Source organism: Schistocerca cancellata, chromosome 1 (assembly GCF_023864275.1).
Source record: "Schistocerca cancellata isolate TAMUIC-IGC-003103 chromosome 1, iqSchCanc2.1, whole genome shotgun sequence".
Taxonomy (NCBI): domain Eukaryota; kingdom Metazoa; phylum Arthropoda; class Insecta; order Orthoptera; family Acrididae; genus Schistocerca; species Schistocerca cancellata.
This window is the reverse complement of record NC_064626.1, coordinates 224,196,257-224,215,299: the sequence shown is the minus strand read 5'-3', so window position 1 is coordinate 224,215,299 and position 19,043 is coordinate 224,196,257. Positions and strand designations below refer to the sequence as shown.

Here is a 19,043-nt window from a genome sequence, read left to right as displayed (position 1 = left end):
AGTCGGTATTAGTCGTGGCTGGATAGCTACGTCGGTAAGAACTTTTCGTATAAAATGTACGTTTTTTGGTTCGACTCCCGGTCCGGGATACAATTCTAATCTGCCAGGAAGTTCACAGTCCAGAGTACTTCACTGGTAGTGGCAACTTCTCTTCGAGCTCTGCGCCTTCTGAAAGTCTGGGAGATTTACAATTCACCCAGTCATAGTGAAACATGGCAGCGCTACTCAAATAGAAGGATCAATTAGGGGGTAATCGAATCACAAGGAACGACTGAAAATAGATTTATTTGCAGTTTTCTGTGAGTTGCCCTTCTACACAGTGCCTTGTGGATTGAAGGCGTATGTCACTTTTTATAGTGATGCGTCCATCAGAAACAGTAGTCCAGTTGCTGAGCCCTGTCCTTTCTTTCACGAATACTACACTCACTATGCACAACATTTACGTTTTCAAAGATCGCATATTGTGACATAAAGATACCTGCGAAACTTGTTGGATTAACACTCCTTGAAGAAAAAAGACGTGACTTAGCTACAGTCAGCCTGGAGGGATGTTTCCCGAATGAATTCTAACACTTTCGGGTTATTTCTCTACAGTACCATTCTCGACTAGCACGTGGTAAAAATGACCACATTAGCTATCTGTCCGAGCTCAGATCTGCCTTGTTTTATTACCGTAATTATTGCTCCTCAAGTAGGTGGTAGTCAACAAAATATTTTGGCATTCGGAGGAGAAAGTTGGTGATTGAAATTTGGTGAAAAGAAAGATCTCGCCGCAACGAAAAATGGCTTTATGCTAATGATTGCCACCCCAACTTGCTTGTCATATTCGTGACACTCCGTCCCCTATTACGCGATAATGCAAAACGAGCTGCCCATCTTGGAACTTTTTCGAGCTCCTCCGTCAGTCCTACATAATAAGAATCCCATATCGCGGAGCAGTAACCCAAATGAGAACGAACAGGAGTGGTGTAGGGAGTGCTACAGCGGTGCAGCTGTTGGGCCTTTTAAGTGATAAGCTACTAAAACACAGCCATTGGTGCGTCTTCAAAAATGGTTCAAATGGCTCTGAGCACTATGGGACTTAACTTCTGAGGTCATCAGTCCTCTAGAACTTAGAACTACTTAAACCTAACTAACCTAAGGACATCACGCACATCCATGCCCGAGGCAGGATTCGAACCTGCGACCGTAGCGGTCGCGCGGTTCCAGACTGAAGCGCCTAGAACCGCTCGGTCACTCGGGCCGGCGGTGCGTCTTCCCCACAATATGTTCTGCGTGATGCTTCCAACTGAGGTTGTTTGTAGTTGTAATCTCTTGGTATTTAATTAACTATTCATCCTTTAAATTTGTGTGTGATTTATCGTGCGACAGAAATTTAACCCAAATTCTTTAGTACTCATGTCGAGGACCTCACTCTTTTTATTGTTCAGCGTCAAGTGTCGCTTTTCCCATCATGCGTATATTTCCTCCAAATATTCGATTTGCGATATTGCGATAACTGTACTAGAAGTTGACGACAGCATTACGTGCCAACAATCAAGACGGCTGCTCACAATGTATCATAAATTATTTATGTAGGTTAAGGACAGCAGACGGCCTATAACACTGCCTTGTGGAATCCCAAATTACATATCTTTGGACTCAGCACAAATTACATATCTTTGGATTCACCACAAAATGGTTCAAATGGCTCTGAGCACTATGGGACTCAACTGCTGTGGTCATAAGTCCCCTAGAACTTAGAACTACTTAAACCTAACTAACCTAAGGACATCACACACATCCATGCCCGAGGCAGGATTCGAACCTGCGACCGTAGCGGTCGTGCGGTTCCAGACTGTAGCGCCTTTAACCGCTCGGCCACTCCGGGCGGATTCACCACAGAAATGCCTGTCAGTTATTACGAAGTGTAACATTTCTTACAGGGAATCATGTATCCAGTTGCACAACTGATAGGAAACTCCATGGCCACGCAATTTGATGAGAATTCGGAACGGTATCAGAAATCTTGTGGAAATCTAGAAACATGAAACCAGCTTGAGATCCCTTGTCGATATCACTAATTACTTCGTGTGAACAAAGAGCCAGTTGGGTTGTAGAAGAACGATATTTTCTGAATTTTACTGATTTTGTGCCAATAGATCGTTTTCTTCTAGGTATTTCAAAATGCTGGAAGCAGTGTATGTTATAACGTCCTACTACAAATCAGTGCTAATCTCTATTTCCTCTCTTGTATACTGATGTAACCTGTGCATCTTTCTAGTCTTTACGTACTCATCTTTCGTCGAGGGATCGGCGATGTATGATTCCTAAAAATGAAGTATCAGCATACTCTGGTGGAAATCTAATCTTATTACTAAATGGTTAACCAAGGGCACGATCTCAGTTGCAGGCTGTCTGCTAACGGTTTTCAGGAGCAGCAGAAATTTTATTTGCAATATTTCATGCAGTTATTGACCGAATTTAAAGGTTTAAACTGCTGTCGCAATGTACTCATTAACAGCTATAGTCTTACGTTAAAGGTTTCAAACAGTAAGTCAAGTATTACAGATATAAACAGAGTATGCGCGCAGATTATATAGATTATATTCATCCAGTATTTGCGATTAAGAACAATTACCGATTTGCAACCAATTTTACACATAATTTCAAACCTTCATCAAACTTCTTCTCGCTGACACCACCCTGTAAATAATAAACAGGAATAAGTTTATCGGTTAGTACATGTTGGCTGTTTATGCAGTAAAACTGTAACATCAGGCACGACGTTTTAATTTATTACTTCTTTACTACTAACACTATACAGAATACATTTTACAAGCTGTATACATACACAGCATTGAGTGCACGTTCAATATTACGTCGCTGTGCGATAAATAGTTCGTAATGAATGGCGTTTATTTATACAAAGGAGTTCGAATCTTTAAGGAACTGGTCATGGCGATTACTGCTTGATCTACAGTCTGGACTGGAAGACTTGTGTTTATTAAGTGACAAGTTACTTCGCTACACCGAGGGCGTATACATCGAAATTCGTGGAGGAAAAGAAAAAAACCATACATGGTTTGTGGCCACACACCTAAAAAGCGAACCTTACCTAAAAATTGCAATTATAGCCCGATTAAAATTACTTAATAGCTGCCGTTCGTCACGTGCCGCTACAGTGTTGCCACATCGGTTGCTGGCTACTTTACAAATGTGTATCGCGTAACAACATTAAGTGACCGCCGAGAGGTGTGTTGGAGATGCGAGACGCTCTATCGATAGCTGATTTTAAGCGATCAGGACTAAGTTGCGGCAGACGACGCGTTTCGTAACCCCGAATTTAAAGTCCCGAGCTAACCGCAACCTCGAGATGTGCAGTGCGTCCGAGAAAACGGCGATCAGCAGTCTGCAACAGAACTAAAATTGCGATCGCTTTGTTCTCGGCGATTAAAGCTAATCCCCACGAGCAAACTCAAGACAGAAAACATTCGGGTTAAGCACTAAAAGGGAACTGTAATTTCTCGCTAACATTGGTTACCTGAAAATATCCTCACACTGGCTACATAAGCTGCCGCGTTAGCATCCTATGAGTAGTTCAGGTTGACACTTGACTGCAGATTATAGGCAACATAGGCAGATTCCAAACGGAAAAAGGACAGGAAGAAAAATAAGAACAAATAAAAAAAGTTAATACGGTGGTGAAAATGACGGCTCGAAGTATAAGAAACAAAAAATTACATTTAAACTAATTAACTGAACAAAAATAGTCCAGCACTTTTCATTAGATTTAGAAATGAACAATTCGATACCTTACATGAATTCGAACCTGCGACCTTCAGTACGACGGCCTTGTACGGTAATCATCGTGCTGTGCCACAACAATCGGCTAAGTAGTTGCAGCGGATAGGCACTTGGTGCAGGGAGTGGCAACTGACCCTTAACATAGGCAAATGTAATGTATTGCGAATACATAGAAAGAAGGATCCTTTATTGTATGATTATATGATAGCGGAACAAACACTGGTAGCAGTTCCTTCTGTAAAATATCTGGGAGTATGCGTACGGAACGATCTGAAGTGGAATGATCATATGAAATTAATTGTTGGTAAGGCGGGTGCCAGGTTGAGATGTAGTCCGTCAACAAAGGAGGCGGCTTACAAAACACTCGTTCGACCTATACTTGAGTATTGCTCATCAGTGTGGGATCCGTACCAGGTCAGGTTGACAGAGGAGATAGAGAAGATCCAAAGAAGAGCGTCGCGTTTCGTCACAGGGTTATTTGGTAAGCGTGACAGCGTTACGGCGATGTTCAGCAAACCCAAGTGGCAGACTCTGCAAGAGAGGCGCTCTGCATCGCGGTGTAGCTTGCTCGCCAGGTTTCGAGAGGGTGCGTTTCTGGATGAGGTATCGAATATATTGCTTCCCCCGACTTATACCTCCCGAGGAGATCACGAATGTAAAATTAGAGAGATTCGAGCACGCACGGAGGCTTTCTGGCAGTCGTTCTTCCCGCGAACCATACGCGAGTGGAACAGGAAAGGGAGGTAATGACAGTGGCACGTAAAGTGCCCTCCGCCACACACCGTTGGGTGCCTTGCGCAGTATAAATGTAGATGTAGATGTAAACTGACGGGAAAAAGTAGCAACAACGAGAAGAAGTTGTGCGACATAAACGAAAGTTTATGGGCGTGTTTCTACATCTTCAAGATGATGTCTATTCAAATTTCGTGCAGTCGCAAAAGTGTGGCGCTAGTAGGGCCACTATAAGGATACAAATCAGGTTTGCTTCAAATACATTCTGTAGCGTGAACGTTAGTTATCTTTGAGATTGGACGTTGTGTGTAGATGTTCGTCAAGAATGCCTTTAAGACGACAAACACGCCATTATCAACCCCTCACTGAGTTTGAACGATGTCGTGTAATAGGGCTACGAGAAACCGGATGTTCCTTCTGCGATATTGCAGAGAAGCTTGGCAAGAATATAGCCGCGGTACATGATAGCTGGCGGCGGTGGTCTCGAGAATATACGGTCGCAAGAAGAGCGTTCTCTAGACGGACGCGTGGCACTACCGACAGAGACGACCATCATGTTCGGCGTATGGTCTTGGAGCTTCGTACTGCATCTGCAGCGACAATTTGAGCAGCAGTTGGCACCACAGTGACATAACGAACTGTAACTAATCGGTTACTTCAAGGACAGCTCTGAGTCGTACGCCCTGTATCGTGCATTCCACTGACCCTAAACGATAGCCGTTTGCGACTTGAGTGGTGTCAAGCGAGAGCCCACTGGATGGCAAGGTTGTGTTTCTGATGAAAGCTGGTTCTGCCTTGACTCGGTGCCAGTGATGGCCGTGTGTTTGGTTACAAGAAGATCAGTTCTGGGACTGCAACCACCCTATCTACATGCTAGACACACTGGACCTCCACGATGAGTCATAGTTTGGGGTGCGATTTCGTATGACAGCAGGAGAACTCTAGTTGTTATTCTACGCATCCTGACCGCAAAATTATGCTTCACTCTGGCGATTCGACCTTTTGCGCTGACATTCATGAACATCATTCCAGGGGGTCTTTTCCAACAGGATAACGCTCGTCGACGTACCGCTCTTGTAACCCATCAAGGTGTCGAATTGTTGTCTTGGCATGCTTGACCACCAGATCTGTCTCCATATGGGACATCGTCGGACGGCATCTCCAGCGTCATTCACAAACAGCATTAACCGTCACTATTTTTGCAAAGTGCAATGAGCATAAAACTCTAGTCCAACAAGGAGCCAAGGTACATAGGTATCACGTTAGACAGATTATCGTCATTTAAATCACGCCTTACAAAAGCAGCTGCCAAGGTGAGAACAAGAAACAATCTCATCCATAAACTCTGCGGTACCACCTGGGGATCAACTGCAACAAGTCTGAGGACGTCTGCACTGAGTCTGGTATACTCTGTGCACCAGTATGGCTAAACAGTAGTCTTGTGAAAAAAATCGATGGCGAACATAACAACACCATGCGCATTATTTCAGGAACCGTTAGGTCTACCCCTAACATATGGCTACCTGTCCTGAGTCATATACCACCCCCAAAAATGCGACGAGAAGCAGCCTTGGTCAGGGAATACAACAAGATCGAAGCAAACCCTGAACTACCGGTACAGATCGATATACCTGATCTGACTATCAAAAGGCTTCGTTCAGCACTTCCTCCTCTCGACAGCCTCACTGTGTCTGACTTCAACTCTTGGAGAAGAGAATGGCTTCAGAATGCCCCAACAATTTGCCACTAATGCCTTGTATTACCGAGGCAGTTCCTGGGTTTGATCAGCCTCGCAAGATCTGCTCAACTCTAAACCGATTAAGAACTAGGCATGGAAGATGTGCTGACTCACTCTTCAAATGGGGACTGCTGTCTTCGCCAGCATGTGACTGCGGTGCGCCTAAGACCATCCAACAGATCAGAGAAGATTGCAGTGCTAGAGCGTTCAGTGGGGACTTTGAAGAATTCCTCGTGGAATCCCAAAAATCCGTCGAATATATACAAGGACTAGATGTTTGTTCGTGAATGTATGTAATTTTATGTAATGTAGAATAACGTGATCCAATACTGCAATGTACTTAAATGCCATACGCTAAATAAAATAAAATCTAGTCCACAATCTGACATTCGGCATCTATACAACACAATGCCTGCACATTTGCATGCTTGCATTCAACATTGTAGTGGTTACACCGGTTAATACACTCCTGGCCATTAGAATTGCTACACCACGAAGATGACGTACTACAGACGCGAAATTTCACCGACAGGAAGAAGATGCTGTGATATGCAAATGATTAGCTTTTCAGAGCGTTCACACAAGGCTGGCGCCGGTGGCGATACCTACAACGTGCTGACATGACGAAAGTTTCCAACCGATTTCACATACAGTTGACCGGCGTTGCCTGGTGAAACGTTGTTGTGATGCCTCGTGTAAGGTGGAGAAATGCGTACCATCACGTTTCCGACGTTGATAAAGGTCGGATTGTAGCCTATCGCGATTGCGGTTTATCGTATCGCGACATTGCTGCTCGCGTAGGTCGAGATCCAATGACTGTTAACAGAATATGGAATCTGTGGGTTCAGGAGCGTAACACGGAACGCCGTGCTGGACCCCAACGGCCTCGTGTCACTAGCAGTCGAGATGACAGGCATCTTATCCGCATGGCTGTAACGGATCGTGCAGCCACGTCTCTAACCCTGAGTCAACAGGTGGGGACGTTTGCAAGACAATAACCATTTGCACGAACAGTTCGACGACGTTTGCAGCAGAATGGACTATCAGCTCGGAGACCACGGCTGCGGTTACCGTTGACTCAACGACGAACCTGGGTGCACGAATGGCAAAACGTCATTTTTGCGGATGAATCCAAGTTCTGTTTACAGCATCATGATGGTGGCATCAGTGTTTGGCAAACATCACGGTGAACGCACATTGGAAGCATGTATTCTTCATCGCCATACTGCCGTATCACCCGGCGTGATGGTATAGGTTGTCATTTGTTACACGTCTCGGTCACCTCTTGTTCGCATTGACGGCACTTTGAACAGTGGACGTTACATGTCAGATGTGTTACGACCCGTGGCTCTACCCTTCATTCGATCCCTGCGAAACCTTACATTTCAGCAGGATAATGCACGACCACATGTGGCAGGTCTTGTACGGGCCTTTCTGGATACAGAAAATGTTCGACTGCTGCCCTGGCCAGCACATTTTCCAGATCTCTCACCAATTGAAAAGTCTGGTCAATGGTGGCTGAGCAACTGGCTCGTCACAATACGCGAGTCACTATTCTTGGTGAACTGTGGTATCGTGTTGAAGCTGCATGGTCAGCTGTACCTGTACACGCCATCCAAGCTGTATTTGACTCAATGCCCAGGCGTATTAAGGCCGTTATTGCGGTGGGTGCTGATTTCTCAGGATCCATGCACTCAAATTGCGTGAAAATGTAATGACATGTCAGTTCTAGTATAATATATTTGTCCAATGAATACCCGTGTATCATCTGCATTTCTTCTTGGTGTAGCAATTTTAATGGTCAGTAGTGTAATTCGATCATTTGACATTTGCAATGACTTATGTCGCGCTTACATTAACCTGTGATCTTGGAACATTAATCACTTAAATTTGTTGCCTAGACAATGTATTCCCGGAATTTCATTACTGTATAATGATCATTTTTCCTTCGGTGTATTGGTCACTAGATGTTAAAGGGTTAAGGACGCAGCGAATTTGGAAGATTACAGTGACGGTGTGTGTGGCTTAAGATAGACGTTGCGTCCAAGCCCCTGGGAGAAGCGTAAGTCACCGAGGCTCGGCCAATCCGAGCGAGCCCGACCGTTGCGCGCCGAGCCGCGTAAAAAGCGGAGGCCGGCATCCGTCGCGTGGTGACGAGGTGTCAAGCCGGCGCGCGGGCGGCACGCGACTCGGCCGATGAAGTCTTGGCCGGCGGCTCGGCGGGAGGTGGGGGAGGCGAGCGGTAGGTCAGTAAATGCTAGCAGCGTGGTGGGGCGCCGGCCGCGACGCGACGCGCCGCTGCCGCGGGAGGAGGCAGTCTGCCGCGGACGGGCACCGGCGCCCTGCACGCGACACCAGCGCCGCCCCGCCGCCCACCGAGCTACGCAGGTACTGTGTCCCGGCCCCGGCCGCTACTAACCACCACCAGGGAGCACCCCCGCGTCCCCCACTAACACCGCACGCGAGGAGACGGCCTCCGTAACCACCCCCGCAATGGTAACGAGACGCAGACGAATTTGGGGCTCCAGACACGTGGCAAAGGAAGGCAGAACCCACGTGACCTGCGATTTAGAGCTCTGCCTCACTCTCCACAATTCTGTAAGAACACAGGTACTCTCTGGACCCCGGCATCGTCTTGGTCGAAAGCAGTGAAAGGACGTCGGCGGAGTTTGTGTTCGTGAGGGCTGACAATATTACTGTGGAGAAAAGACAAGGGTGGCCCATACGAGGATCGTGCTCAACATTCAATGGATCCTCCCTCCTGGTAACAGGACTGAAGCCATCTGCGCCACTAGACAGTGGAGCTTTCACTTGGCGTACTCTTAGATGATAGGACACACACAGTCTGTTAAGTAAGAACGTGGCCGGCGTTACATACAGATGGTAAAAGATACCGCCTTATTTCTTTCACAGCCCAATACAGAGAACATTTGTCCTTCATGCAACGTCCGTAAGCATCAGTTTCCTTTGAATTCTTGACTGAGATACACGAGAAGAAACATGAATGCAGCTTACGAGTCGCGTTTTGAGGCTGTGTTTCTATGCAGCCACTACAAAGACTCGAGACTACGGCGTCTAAATATGCAGGGAAATCAAAAATGGTTCAAATGGCTCTGAGCACTATGGGACTTAACATCTGTGCTCATCAGTCCCCTAGAACTTAGAACTACTTAAACCTAACTAACCTAAGGACATCACACACATCCATGCCCGAGGCAGGATTCGAACCTGCGACCGTAGCGGTCACGCGGATCCAGACTGAAGTGCCTAGAACCGCACGGCCACACCGGCCGGCCTGCAGGGAAATCGATGTCATTTATACAAAAGTGGACAACATCATGTAAATTGGTTAAAAACGCGGATGAGTTTGAAGAAAGTGGCTCAGTCGGTAAGGTGACCCGAAAAATGGAAAAAATTACATTATTAACCCTTTTTCGGAAAAATAATTCTTAACGTTGCGTCAAGCGCAAGGAAAATTCACTCTTAACAGCTGTCAACCTGATTCGACACATCTGGAAGTTTCTTCCACATGAATACGCGGAAAACTTGGTTTCAAGCATACATCGGAGTTGCCAAGCAATTAGCGACGCTGTGGGTGACTGTACGTATTATTAAATGTAACTGCAGTTATCTTATGTGCATATATAACGTATGTATATCTTGTCAAATGTATTTTTCTACTGATTAACTCGACTACAATCTTACTTAACAGACTGTATGTCTATTTCGAAATCTACCTCATATTTGAAACATCTCTCCAAATGTGTCAAATTTTACATCCACTCTTGATCAATTAAGGGTTTCGGTATCGTCTTCTATGGAAGGCTATTAATAATAAAGATGCCTGGATTTTCATAAATCGTGGTAATTATATCAGGAACAAATGAGTTAGCCTACAGTGAGTGCTAAGGTCGTTATTCGTCAAATCCTTCTCACTTGAAACCTGGCTGTAACACATGTGTACCATCACAAATGATAGTACATGAGTATCTTGGATGTTCCGAGGTCTACTGCACATTTTACTCGTTCTCTACAAGACCTTGAACTATACACAAGGTATTATTCGTCAGCGAAGACTTCCAGGACTGTCCTCGTTGACAACGCATTAAGGTGGATGCAGTAGCATTGGTTTTCAAGAGTTGAGGTCTGTATCATTTTGCAGAAACAACGGGGGTGGCTGGCTTGTAGTGCAGATGAAGTCCACCATGTGCGACAATATCCTCAACAGTCTGTTTGATAAGCAATTACCACCTTCATCTCTGGTCACAGGATTTAGTCGGATAGGGATAGTTGGAGAAAGATTTACACATGGTGTAACTAGTAAGTTCGGAACTGAATTGTGACTTATGGTCTACCTTACTAAGTCCTAGGAACATCTCGAACGTTCCCTGTTACGTTGGAAAATTCCGCATATCTTATTCACCAAGAAAGGTCATCAGCACCGTCCATTCGGCCATCTATTCTGTCAGAAGAACTCATTCATTACAAAATGTTTTTGCCACTCACTCTACAAGCACTAAGCTATGTGTTTCGACGCTTTACATCTTATTTCCCTAATTTTTTCCTTCTTCCTTAGCTTCCTGTCTGGCATAAGGAAAACACGTAAGCTGCCGGCGCCATGTTGTTAATGGAATCGCCTAGTGTCCGCCTTAATTTAGAACAACAGCGGAAAACCTATTCCATGTTGACCTGGTCGGAATTTTATTCCACTGTTCAGAATATGACTATTTTCTCAAGCACTTCGCCATGTCGCTTTACTAACATTGTAGGATGGAGAACCAGAGTCAGGTATACTGCATAAAGAATACTGTGACAGCTCTTTTTGTTTGAGATTCTAACCCGAGCACACACTTCTTTTGATTTAACCGAAGATAAAACAACATAAGTGCTGCTCCTTAAGTACTGTGTGACAGCATGAAGGTGAAAGGCAGCCATTTTGCATAAAAATTATGAGATGTAACGGTAAAATCATTAACCTTGTCTTACTTAACATACTGAAATATTCAGCTCTAAGCTTTAAACGATTCTTTGTTGTTAATATTAATACTGGTCCTATGTACATCCATTTCCGTCTCTTGATCAGTAATCAAAGGTAACTGATTTTCTACCTGATGCTCATATATCGTAAATAAATAACTGAAAAGAAACATATCGTCGGCGAGCGATACTTTTACCTACAATTAAATCTAGTGAATTCGCTATTCACAAACGTACACTTTCGTAGAAAACACTTGTGAAACGGAAAACATAACATAAAATTCACTGAAGAGAAAGAAATGAAAAATACTGATCTCTCATACCTGCTAGTTTCTTTAAAAGAAAAATTAATTATTTGCTAAAAACTTACTTAAACTACCCGAATTTCCTAAGAAAATTAATAAAAGACGGCATTAAATAGCGCTTACATCATATATAACAACATGTACTCTGTCACAAGTATGCTACTTATTTTAGGGCACAACAGGAAACCATTACCACAACATTCAGACATAAAAAGCTATTTTATCTTCAAAATTCCATAGCAGTGGTAGCCCAAAATCCATTATGAGTCTCATGTCCCTCCAATTTAAGAGTCCGCGTTTAGATTTAAACAATAATTAAAGAGATTCTACACCCAACCATTTACGCTGTTCGCATTTAAGGGCAATAACTGACAAGTGATTTTTTAATGCAGGAAAAATAATGCAAAAGGAGAATGTAGAGACTTGTTGTTGGTACATGATATGGAGTGGTGTGATCTTCGCGTAAATATTTCACACAAGGTATTGCTTTTGAGTGGTGGGCGTAGGGTAAAAGAAAAGGTTACTAACCGAAGAAACTATGAAGCGTAATGGTTTAAGCAAATTTGTATGAACCGTTTTATCCAAAACTTTTTAGAAGTTTAAGTTGCTATAGTACTTAATCAATCTACTGTATGCTATTGAAAACTAATACACGAATCTGTCTTTCCCAGTAACACCTTATTCTCCTACATTTTCGACGAGAAAAGAAATATTTTGTAGTTAACTATCTGGTGAACACTTTTTTGGTTGCCGTCATGGACCCGACTTATATTTGTTACTTCTCTGCCACAGTAACACAGAACTGAAGCAATTTCGTTGGATTACTTGAGAAAGAGACACATGGATTCTATCAATAGCATTGTTCTCTATGTGGTCGCATATCAATAATTCTGTCGTGTAATACGGACTTTCTTCGCCAGCTAATTATGCAACATGTCCCTCTAATTACACGATCATTTTCATCACGCACAGTAGGTTTTTTTAAATTGTCAGCTAAATATACTAGCAATTTTACGCTGTTAGAAATATCTGTAATACAATACTGTTGTTTCCCTAGGTTACAGTAGTTGAGAACGCTTAACATATGGAACGCCATCGTATTAATACTAATGTTATTGCATAAATAACTGCAGTCATGAAATAAGTCTGTAAGTGCTGCTCAGAGATGCAGCACATTTACGCAGATAATTTCAAAACCTAGTATGTTTCCCATTTACTGTCTTTATCAGAAATGCGGACGTTTCTCAGGATGTTTTATATTCCACAATTTTCATTGCATACCAGCATCTATGGGAGCACACCTCCGATCAGTGACCTCGTTACCTGAATCGAATACTTTAACATGTCATCTTAAAATAAAAGGTCATTCCCCCCACAAAATAAGAACCGAATGAGTGGCCGGCCAAGGTCGTCGTCCGTGTCATTTTAGTTGGTTCTGAACACTTGCCGCAGTATTCCCAATAGTCATGGCATAGTCATTACACTCAAATGTATTTACTAAAATTTTCTGGAATTTTTAATATAAGATATGCTGCATCCTCATTTACAGAAAGAGCCGAAGATCAATTTATTTTGACAGCATCAGTAGGCATATGTTTCGTGTGTGACAGTTTCTGGAAACTGCTGTGTACAAACTAAAATTACCTCTATCTGATGTGAACAGACTGTATGAATAGGTTGGCGCCCGTAATTTCATTCTAATAAAAATTCTAATCCTTGGAAATTTTCATCAGTTAGCTTACTTTGCAGTGATGATTGTTTTCAAAATGTGGAATTGAAATACGTGTCTGATTTGCACATATTTACATACTTGTTTCACAGTTAGCGGGCAGCCTGCAAGGCATGTGCATACAATATAACAAAACAAGAAAAACTCTAAATTTCAATATAGACAGCACACATTCACGCATGTAAAATTGTTATAATTCATAGGTGTTTTTTAGATTTTGATAGGGTTCTCATGTGTTTTTGGAAATAATACATCTACTACTTGATTACTTTCAATTTAAGATGCAATCTGTTAAATGTTTCAAGAACATTTAGAATAGCTTGAGTTATTGTTACATGGCAGATTATGACAATAATTGAAAAAAGAAATATTTTCATGATGTTTTGAAACAACTTTTATTTATTCACTAATCAGTTTCCGTTTTCTTAGGCAATCATGAACCGAAAGCGTCATTTAATAACTCCAAATAAAACAATATGAGATAGACAGAGCTTTTGGGTGACGCAAAAATTGACATTTAAAACTGTTAAATTGACCTTAAATGACGTGAAAGAAAATGTGCAGTATTACATTAAAAAACTGTTGTAATTGTCTAGATGTCTAACACAAACGTAAATGAGAATTATTTTAATAGAGAGACAAAAAAGGAAATACTTGTAAAACTATGACAATTCTGTGTCATCATATGAAGGACGTCACATGTACAACGTTCATATGATGTCAAAGACTAGCAATAAGCGATTCTCCTGCCACAAATTGTCGGTTAAATGTGCTGTCAGATTGCTAGTTCTTCTTTCTTACGCGTGATGCCAACAATAGTTTTCATATTGTACATTATTCTGTGGTTTTATTGTTACACTTCTCAAAGAAAACAAGTTATCGCCAGGCACCGCAAAATGATTTAAATTGTATTGTTCAATTGTTGGTTTGTTTGCGGAGCTATTTGTACGTGTAATTAACGGAAGTCTGAACTGTAACTGCTAAGAGCATCAGGTTAGTGCATTTAAACAATCTCTTATTGTGATTTGAAACTGCAGTGGTCGAACACGCTTCTCCACTTTTATTTTTCTTAATTTGAACTTAAAATTCAAATTATTACTTTACTAGTGTAAGCTGTAAGTAGCAATCCTAATTAAATTATTTTCAATGCGGAATGAAATGACGAAGACGAAACAAAATCTGCATATAAAAAAGTATTCGAGCTACATGCATTTTCCTGCTTTTCTCTCGTGTAACGTTTCGTATAGTTGCATTTGCGTCTATTGTCACCTGTAGTCTTCTAGGCATGGAATCAGACATGAAATAATTAAACATTTAACATTTATTATGGCAACACAGACATAGGAAGCAAACTGCAGTTGCCTGACACTGCAGTGCAGTACCAGCTATTCCAAAGAACTTTAAGGAAGGTCGATCGTCAACGAGCCTCGTACTGGACCACGAAGACTCTTACAGCGAGGAATGTCCGCTACGTCCCGAGGAGAATTGCGGAAAATCCTCCGAAGAATGTTTATGAGGTGTCACAAAAATACCATTAGAAAGAATAGACGATGCTGGATATAAGATTAGCACACCGAAAAAGAAGCCAGGAGTGAGAGATGCGGGAAACTCCGGTTGGAACTCTCCCAAATCTGCATAAAAAATAGAGTAATGTGCTCTTCGCCGGGAAATCAAATATACTGTATTTGGTTCTGATTAGCGCCAATTGGTTGACAAAAACACCAAAACGAAGGGAAACGGAAGAAATTGTGCACACAGTGAAACGTGGAGGAGGTAGTGTTGTTTTGGGGCAAGGTGTCCACGCATACTTTGAAGAACTAGCCGTTATTGTTAAAATTCTAAATACAGACTATTAAAATAAAGATTTTGTGAAACAATTTATTAGGAAGTGTACAGAAATATGGAATTGAAAGGAGGTTTTCATTCTAGCAAATAATGGCCCCAAATATAGAGCACGTAAAAACCAATAATGACTGCTTTGGCGTGCACCCTGTTAGTTATAAACAACTCATCAATAATGAGTAAACGGTAGAGTAGAAAATTTGTGACCTGTATTGTGGAATAGAACAGAATAAGGAAGTACTCATCGTGAAATAGTTAATAAGGAACATGGAAACAGTCTGGGAAGAAATACGTCCTCAGGTCAGAGCTAGTCTTGTGGATTCTAAGTTTAGAAGACTACATGCCGTAACCGCCTTCGTTATTTGGTTTGGTGTACCAGACAGTTCTTTTTTTTTTTGCTAATATAATAATATATTCGTATATTTTTGTAAAGAAAATATAATAATGTGTAGTTAACGTAGTTGTAAAAAAATAAGTGTACAGGCAAGGATGCATGAACAGTGCCCTTATCATTTTAGAAAAAAACTGATAAGAAATTATTCGTTAGCGTGCTTCGTTAACCAAAGGACAAACTGTTGTGATACCTGTTGTAACTTTTACATAAAATTATTATATAATTGCACAATCTCTCTTGGTTGTAACAGCTCCGTCAGATGCAAATCAGTGCTGTTAATTACGAAACTAGGCATGTCGAAGGAGCACCGTTAACTGACGTCACGTCCTCGCGTGAACCCAGCTCATAGAAAGTAGGCGAGACGGGCCACAAAGTTCCCGACGGGCCGACCCAACAAACATTCTCTAGTCTAACATCAGGCCGCTGACACCATCGTTCCTTATTACACTGATGGCGCCAACCAGCTAAAGCAAATCAATATTTTCTTTCCAACGATTGTTTACAGGACGATAAAAAATTATTTTATTGTTCTTCAAGACTGAAGTTTGTCAAGACCGCTAGTAATTCTTTTTTATTACTACTAACGGTTCCGACAGATCTACGATGTCATCATCGGATCTGAAAGTTACAAAAACGAACATCGTCACTGAAGGTGACACTACTGCAACATTTGGACGCACCTTATAACACTATTAGATGTACATGCTTTGTACAACATTGAAAGTCACATAGTGATGATGTTGCGTCAGATCGCCTCCAACGATTGACGCAATGTACACTGCGGTTTTAGTACTGAAGTCAGGTAGATCATGCTATAGCATTAGTAAGCAGAGATAGGGACATCGTAAGAACTTCCCATCTTACTTTCATCAGAATCCTATTTTGTTCCTTCACACTTTCGACAGTATATCCTATATGATGTTCCACATATTACACCCTTTCTTCAGAGTGAGAGCTGAGTTTATATTGCTGATAAGGATGATAGGACCCAACCAAAACATTCGGATCTGTGAATTTATCCACTCCTGTGGAATCACTTCACCTATAGATGTCAACTTCAACATCTCTTTTACCAGCCAATGTCCGTAGTGTGCTTCAGAAGTCTTTGTGGGTGGAATTGGGATGTTGGAATAGATGTTATAAGGAAACTGCAGTAGGCAAGATAAACATCATAGATGAAAATGCCGTTTACGATCTGCTTTCGAAATTAGTCTTTTTAAGCGCTAACGTAAATTTGTTATTACATAGCTTGCGCCTCAGAGAAACTTCTCAGCTATTGGGTACTTTATTGCAACCATGAAACAAAACTCTGTCATTACCGGAAGTATTCAGATTAAATAATTGTCTATCTGCGTTTTACATGAAAAACGAAGATATGGGTCGAGTGAAAGTGGTAGGATTATGTCCTACTCAAACCTGAAAACCTGGACACTAAGCTATTTGGAACTTTAATGTGAACACCAGTACTTCTTAGTATGTGTCATATATGTACGACATTGGTGGAAGTAAAATGCTCGGTAAATGCCTGAAAAAAACATGCTCTGTTCAATAGGGACTAGGAACGTCCAGCTTGCTATTAGGAAGCATACACCGCAACAGACTGAGTTACTAGGTTATCTGTAGCAGTATGTCATGCAAGAGCCCGCAAAAACTTAACTACTCATAGTTCGCTTTAACTTCTACTTAAAAATAAGCTAGTAATAATCAACCAGGACGTCGGTATGGGCGACGCACTATTTTATTCGAGACTGTCTTGTTGGAGATACACGCCCTTGCACTCCGACTTATGAAATATCTGATTTTGACATTTATGAAGGGACATACGAAATTTGGACGATCGTTATCTAACGATATCGTATCCAGGAGAGGGCGAAATTTGACGTTTTGTGGCATACATAGACATCATCAGAGATTAAACTCCCGTTATGTGACCAAAAAAGTGTGGAGCAATATGAAAAAGTCAACGTTTCTAACGATTTCAAGGTTCAATTAAACGAAGCTAATTTATTCTTTTCTGTCCTCACAGATGTGTTAGTGTGAAAGAGCTGTATTTATAAGTTATCACCATTTTCATCGTGTTCTTAAAGATGCTTTTCATTTCACTTGGAATGGTCCAGTTAACGATTTTTCGAGGCAGTATCGATTGGAAGCTTTTATGTGCTGCAGTTGGAATTTCTTACCATTTCTTACCATTAAGTCTACTTTTGTACTCCGAAGACATTTTATGGACCGAAGATATTTTATGGACTGTGAAACAGAGTAGATATTGTGCTAGAATTATTTACCGTTATTCCTTTCCGGAAGAACGATAGTCGATACCTTTTTGTATAACTTCTCTTACCTACTGTCCTGATCATTATGCGTGGACGTGTAAACATCGCTGGCCTGTAGTGAGTGGTCATTTGCCTCTGGTTTTAGTCAATTACTTACAATTACTTACAATTACTTACAAAACATACTGAATTACTTACAAAAGAACCGTTTTCTTCTAAATATTAAACGTTGGTAGTCGTGTCCATATTCTGCGTCAAATTTATATTTAAAAATTGCAGCTCTTTTTTTGTTTTGTTTTTAGAGATTGTATAATTTTAACTACGTACTACTGTCACGCAACCAAAGGAAACAGCGTTGTACGTCGTTTGTATTTCACTGAAACGATGTCACTACGACGTAATGTCTCCTCAAGAAGTCACGTTTCTATAATACATTGCCTCTCGTACACATTTATTTCTCAACAGTCACCCTGCCAACGAATAGATTTCTTCCAACGAGAGACCAGTTTGTTGATACGTCACTGTTTGCTTTGTTGACGGAGCCATAACCTCGCATTTGTTTATACCGTTTCATCACTACCAAAGTGAAATCCTCGAAGGTATTCTTTAAGGTTTGGAAACAGATGAAAATCGGATGGGGCCAACTGTATGCAGGATGATCGATGACTGTGGAAGCAGGGCTTTTGGATTGTTGCGGCTGTCGCATCGCTCGTGCTGGTCAGGCATTCTCACGCTGAAGGCGATGGTGCTCCATGTGTCGACGAACTCTTTGAATTCGTACTTCTAGTTTCTCATGCAACGACAGAGTCGTAGCACTCATGGTGGTTCTCCATTCTCACGCTGACTCTGTTCCATGTGTGGACGAACTCTTCGATTTTCGTACTTTTACTTTCTCACAGAATGACATAGTTGCTTTATACATCGCTAAGTTACATACTACTCTCTAGTGGCAAACTTGCGTAAGCGAGCGCACGGGAAAGTCAGCTGAGTAATATGCATGACATGTGATACCTCAGCCAGTATTGAGAAGAGAATAAAAAATTCGGAGGCATAACTTTTCAGCAGGCCGTCGTAATATCAGTACTGCTACTGACGCACATCAGTAGTTCTAGCAACTTCCATCACTTTTCAGTTAAAGATATAACGCAGTTCCTAGTATCTTCGTAGACAGTTCATATTTTGCTAGCTGCTCACTGCAACAAGATTGTAACATTAATCTCGTTACGTAAGCTCTTTGTTTCTTGGCGTGGCTGTCACTTTCTCCACC

The 19,043-nt window shown here is 41.8% G+C and overlaps 1 protein-coding gene across 4 annotated transcripts in view; it reads left to right on the top strand.

Annotated features, from left to right (window-relative positions):
• The window catches only part of LOC126169670 (mucin-4-like), a 555,343-nt gene that overhangs the window by 132,565 nt on the left and 403,735 nt on the right, over positions 1-19,043 (top strand). Inside the window, exon 1 of one of the 4 annotated variants that reach the window (XM_049920664.1) lies at positions 8,587-8,644. The exons of the other annotated variants lie outside the window; for them this stretch is intronic. The gene's annotated coding sequence lies outside the window, so the exon portion shown is untranslated. Of the gene's footprint in view, positions 1-8,586; positions 8,645-19,043 lie in introns of those variants that run through there. 4 annotated transcript variants of the gene reach the window in all.